This window comes from Orycteropus afer, unplaced genomic scaffold (assembly GCF_000298275.1).
Source record: "Orycteropus afer afer isolate SDZICR_OR568_19922 unplaced genomic scaffold, OryAfe1.0 scaffold00327, whole genome shotgun sequence".
NCBI lineage: Eukaryota > Metazoa > Chordata > Mammalia > Tubulidentata > Orycteropodidae > Orycteropus > Orycteropus afer.
This window is the reverse complement of record NW_006921914.1, coordinates 3,789,267-3,795,114: the sequence shown is the minus strand read 5'-3', so window position 1 is coordinate 3,795,114 and position 5,848 is coordinate 3,789,267. Positions and strand designations below refer to the sequence as shown.

General features: G+C 41.4%; 1 protein-coding gene across 1 annotated transcript in view; it reads left to right on the top strand.

Annotated features, from left to right (window-relative positions):
- Positions 1-5,848, top strand: part of LOC103206706 (nuclear RNA export factor 2-like) — an 18,460-nt gene that overhangs the window by 673 nt on the left and 11,939 nt on the right. The gene's annotated exons all lie outside the window — the stretch shown is intronic.

The window sequence follows — 5,848 nt, the reverse complement described above, 5'->3', positions numbered from 1 at the left end:
CCCCTCCTTGGGTTTCCGAGGCAGTATCACTACGGAAGTAGGACTGCCCAACCTTCCTTCCGAGGAGTGGCTGGTGGGTTTGAACCGCCAGCCTTCTGATTAGCAGTCAGGTGCCTTAGGCACTATGCTTATACTTAGTTCTCTTAATTCTCACAATAACTTCATGAAATACCTACTATTACTATCCCCTGTTTAGGAAAAAATGAATAAATTGAAGAACTTGAACCACAGCAAAGTCAAATTTATTTTCCATGGACCATAGGATTTATCCCCAGGATTCAAACTCTGATCCATGCAACTCCTGCTTTGATAGTCAGTAAGATGTGACTCTATTAGGGCTGAGATGAGCATCTAGGACGGAACTCACTCAGAATGCTGTGGGCAGTGCTGGGTGTGGTGGCCAGGACCATCATCCCCATAATCCAGACTCGGTGCTGGAGACCCATCGTTGACCTCTGTGACCTAGTACTGTCTGTCCTTTCTCACTAAGGATCTTTGGTGGTGCAGTGCCTAAAGCATTTGACTGCTAACCAGAAAGTTGGTGGTTCAATCCTACCAGGCACTCTGCGGAAGAAGACCAGGAAATCTGCTTGTGTAAAGATTTACTGCCTCAGAAACCCAATGGGGGTTGCTATGAGTCGGAATTGATTCAGTGGCAGTGAGTTTGGGTTTTTTGGTTTATGTGATAGCTGCTTCTCTGGTGATCAGTTTACAAGGTTAAGTAATGGGGCAGACAAGATAGGCATGGAAAGAAAGGAAGGTTTTCAGAGGGGTGTGTATCACCAGGATGAATTCCGTTCCTTAGAGGCTTTCTCTATTTGTGTTTCATTCTATTTCCAATGCCCCTCTCATGTTTTTAACTCATACATCCATCCTTTGGCCTTTTCACTCTATATGTCAGGGCCTCTTATCCCTTCTTTCCTATATATTCATGAGTCTGTGGACAATCTCTCCACTCATCTCCTGACAACATCACCCACTCTCTGCTCCCATCGTCCTTCTGTCCCCCAAAAGCCTGTAAAGCACAGGCATATAATTATACATATCTAAGCAGAGAATGTTTTGCATGATAAATTCATAAAGTGAAATGTTGGTCAAATGATAAGCTTGACTGTTGAATAGTTAAGCACACTGTAGAAAAGTAGGCTCTCATGCACTGTTAGTAGTAATATAAATATTATGAAATATCCTTAGGAGAAAAACTCTCACATGTAAAAATATTCATGTGCTTCTCCTGGAAAACTGCAGAGCAGGGCACAAGTCTCAGATTCTCCTAAATCCCAAGCTGTGTTTCTTAGGATCCTGTGGCCTCCACTGCTGGAGATGCTCTATAACCCTGGTCAACCCAAGCACTGACATTCTGAGCCCTCCAGAGTATTATTCCATTGTTATTTATACAGATAACTGTCTTACTTCCTTAATAAAACTCATTTCAAATCATAAAGTACCAAGATATTAAAAGAAATGCATATTAAAAATAAAGAGCAAAAGTTAGCTGTATGTAATACACAGCACATGGCCATGTACAGTAGAAGCCATCTTTGTGCTCCATTGCATTTACCAGCAACATTTTGAATACATGTACCTATAGCCTAAATATAAAAGCATAAAATGCAAAATATTCTCTCCCCCAACACACACACACACATGCCCTTTCCCTTTCTCTAAGACAGGAATGGTATTTCCTGTCTGTCACAAGCCTGAGTGATCACAGAACACACCAGGAAGCACACCTGAATCTGCTGGATTCAGGGAAAGCCTCTCCTTCCTTTCTACCACCACGTTTGCAAAAGCCTCTTTGTCTGAGATCATCAAAGCTGCATTTGTAGCTTTAGTCAGCAGAGAGGTAGTGACCTCTATTTCTAAGTGTCCATTAATGGAAAAATATTAATTTTGGAAAAGTTCAATTCATGAGAGTTTTACACAGCAGGTTAGCAAAGAGTTCTGCAGCCCAAATGTGTCTGTAATATGTAGATGTAAGTAGAAAAGGAGGGAGGGATGCATTCTCAAAAGTGATTTTGTTGATGACCCCAAAGCTACATGCATAGATTTATGAACCAAGTATTAATTAAAAACTAAGTGCTGTCAAGTCCAACTCATGATGTTCTCTGTGTATCAGAGTAGAACTATGCTTTATAGAGCTTTCAATGGTTGATGGTCTGCAAGTAGATTGCCATGTCTTTCTTGGAAGGTGCCTCTGGATGGACTCATACTGCCAGTTTTCAGCGAGCCTCTGAGCCCATTAAACATTTGCAGCACCCAGGGACATGCCAGATGCTGGCAGCCCAAATTTGTATACTTCCCCAAAGTGACTTTAATCTGAAAATGCTGTAACCCAAACATATATCTCCACCTATTCATTATAAGACCACTGGTCTTATACCCAAACAGTAGTGACTGGCACAAAACATCCCCAGCCTGTTCACAGAAACCTGTCCATGAAACTTGAAAGCTCACCATTAACAAGGAACCTGTGAAATAGCTAGGGAAGAGCTCAGGATGTGGAGACAGATCAACATGTGAGGATACAATTCTTGTTCTGTCACTTCCTTGTCTGGAATGTGCCTACCCTCTGTGAGCCTAATTTCCCTAATCTGAAAAGGCACCATGAATATGGACCTAATGGGATTTCTTCAGGAGGGCAAGAGAAACCTAGTGAGTTTGCACAACACTAAGCAAATGTTGGTTGCTACTGAGAAAACATTGGTTTTCTTCTTGCTCCATTCTTTCCTACCATATAGCAGGCATGCTGTTGCCATGTACTGAGTGGCATAGCAACAACAGACAGAAATCCAAAGTAACACAGGAAGTAGCAATATGAACCCACATGATGTCATGAAGGCTGCTCAGTGCCGTTTCTGTGTGGGAGGATCAGCTAATACCTGGTGGGGCTGAGGGGAATCCAGGATGTCTGGGTGACTAGCACTAGTTGCTTTACAACACACCTGTTATGGCCTTTCATTCAGGCAGCATAAGTATGAGACAGGGATGGTGCTGAGATAGAAAAGTCCAGTAAGTGTGTGTGTGTGTGTGTGTGTTTTGTCTTCAGTGTTTCTGTCCATCCAGGCCTCCTGTGGCTTCTTGTCACTTGCACACTCTCCTGTGAGCTTCCCAACACAAAGACTTGCCTGAGACTACTTGTGCTCTAATCCACTTGATGTGGGAGGGCTCTGGCCCAGTGTAGGCACCTAACTTAGGCAGGCTGGGGATTGCTGTAGCTGTTAGCTAGGCCGCTTTTACACCTTCCTCTTGGTGAGGTTTTTCCTGAAGTAATATCAGTTCCCCAAAATTACTCTGACTCTCCATATATTCCACACATTGACCACGAGCCATTACTGTACCCCTTAATGCATTTTCTCCAAACATTTACCCCCCCTCTACTTTCCTCAGTGCTACAAATTAATTTATGGCTTCTGTTAAGGTTACAGTGACTTCAGTGTCTACTTTATACTAGTTTATTCCCAACAATCTTTTTTTTTTTAATGCTCATTATACAAGTTCTATTTCAATTTCTATAGAAGGTTAGAGAAGAAGGCTAAAAATGTGAAGATGATCACTCCCATTCTCTGCAGTGATTGCTTACAATGTGATCTAGTGCTGGATAAATACTCTCCTCATCAATTTCTACTATCATCATAATTACAGTGAATACAGGATGCAATGTAATATAATTGTTTCCATTGTTACAAAGCAATAGCTTCTATCATATGCTTGATATATGCATTTTCTTGGAATATGACTGATAGTAGCACATTGCTTTGGTCCTTCTTTTCCTTGGACTGAATCACCACAACTGGGTGATTACAGGGCTGTGTGAGTCATGAAGTCAGCAGAAGATGAGTAACCTAGATTGGTGGGGCTCTAGGCCAGATGAATTGACTGTCTCCCCAATGCCTGCTCCAAAGACCCATCTTCAGCCTAGATCCTCCCAAGTATCTTTCTTTGCAGCCTCCAGATATAGCACCAACACCTGGTCATTTCCATATATGTTATTATTCTTGAGGGTCAAAGAAAGTGATAAGAAAAGAAAGGCAAATAAATGCACATGAAGGAAATGACACTTTTTCTAAGAAGACTGGATTTCCAGAGGGTTCAGTGTTAACATGAGCTAAGTTTCCCCAGATATTTTTCACATTTTACTCTACTGACATTGCTTAATTTCATGTTGACATCTCATCTCTTGACCCATCTATTCTCCCACTTATTGGGAGCTCAGGGTAGGAGGTAGGTTGTAGCAAAATTCTACTCTTATGTCAGTGCCCCCATCAAAATTCTGTTTTCTGTTTCCTGCAACTTGCTAAGCTTCAACAACCTGAAGAAGGTCATGGAGGTATTGATTCTGTGTATCTCAACCCTGTTGTGAGAAATACATGAAGGAACAGAATGTCATGAGTAGGCACAGAGCTAGGACTACAACAGGCCCTCAGAATTCCCTGAGTTTTCAGTCAGAAGTAACAGGATCTGACTTCTCTCCTGTCTCAGACCCAGGTCTCCTGAGTTTCATTGGCTACCCTTGTGGAGGTAGCTCCATTGGAAACAGCTCTCTGATGTTTGCTGGTAGCAAACTTGGTTGGTGGGGGGATGGTAAGATCACCTCTGACCTCAGGGTTCTCCTCTGTATACTCATTAAGTAAGAGACTTTCTGTGTGGACTCCATCTTACCTGTGTGGCCTGAAATGGGTAGTTTGCTGTCTACCCTCATATTCCTGTCATGGTTTTCATGTTTTTTTGGCAAGACATAGGTGGTGCTGTGTTTTTCCATAAGAAGGCAAATTATGCCCCCCCCCTTTTTTATAATATTTAGCAGGCATTGGTGACCATTACCTAAATCATTAATTTAATTAGGGATTTTTAAGTGGTGATATTAAAATTCTACCATGTCTCCTTCATATATTAGCTGGAATACTCCTATAAAGACAAACGCTCTCTATTTAGCAGTTTGGCTTCCTTGATGTGCACCTTGTACGAGACAGGCAGGATAAATATTTGATCTTTCCTTTAACAGTTTTTATAAAAATGAGATGGTTTCTTGGCATTCTTCAAAGGTCATCAACAAGTTTACTTTTTATTTTTGTTGTTTAGTATCATTATGCATTTATGGTTTTTAACATTTTGATGAGCTTCAAACTATTGTTATAAGATTTTGAGCAAAGGAGTGACATGCATTAAAAATCACTCTGGCTTACATCCACGACCATATATAGGTTTGGCAGAGGATATTTCTACATACATATTTTTATGGGTTGTAAATATATACATGTATATAGTAGAGCAACCAGGGAACAAAGTTATGAAAACTTCTTAGCGATAACCAAACACCCTGAGGGAAAAAGTCATTGAGTTCTGGAAGTTAGGATCATAGACATGGGGAGGGGCAGCTAACTCAGTAGGAATAATGTAGTTTACAAAGATAATGTTCTATATCCTACTGTGGTGAGTAGTGACTGGAGTCTTAAAAGCTAACAAGCAGCCATCTAAGGTGAAACTATTGGTATCTCTCCATCCGAAGCAAAGAAAAGTGAAGAAAATCAAAGATGCATGGAAACAAATAGCCCAAAGGACTAACAGACCACGTGAACCTCAGCCTCCTCAACCCTTAGACCAGAAAACTAGATGGTGCCCAGCTACCTCTACCTACCTCTCTGAAAGAGATCACAATAGAAGGTCCTGGATACAGTGGGAGAAAAATGTGAAATGAAACACAAAATCATAAAAACAAAAAGACCAGGCTTACTGGTGGTGTGATAGAGACTGGTAGAACCCCTGAGACTGTGGCCTTAAGTCACCCTTCAAGCCTGGAACTGAACCCACCCTTGTAGCTCAACTTCCACCCAAGCAATACTGTTAT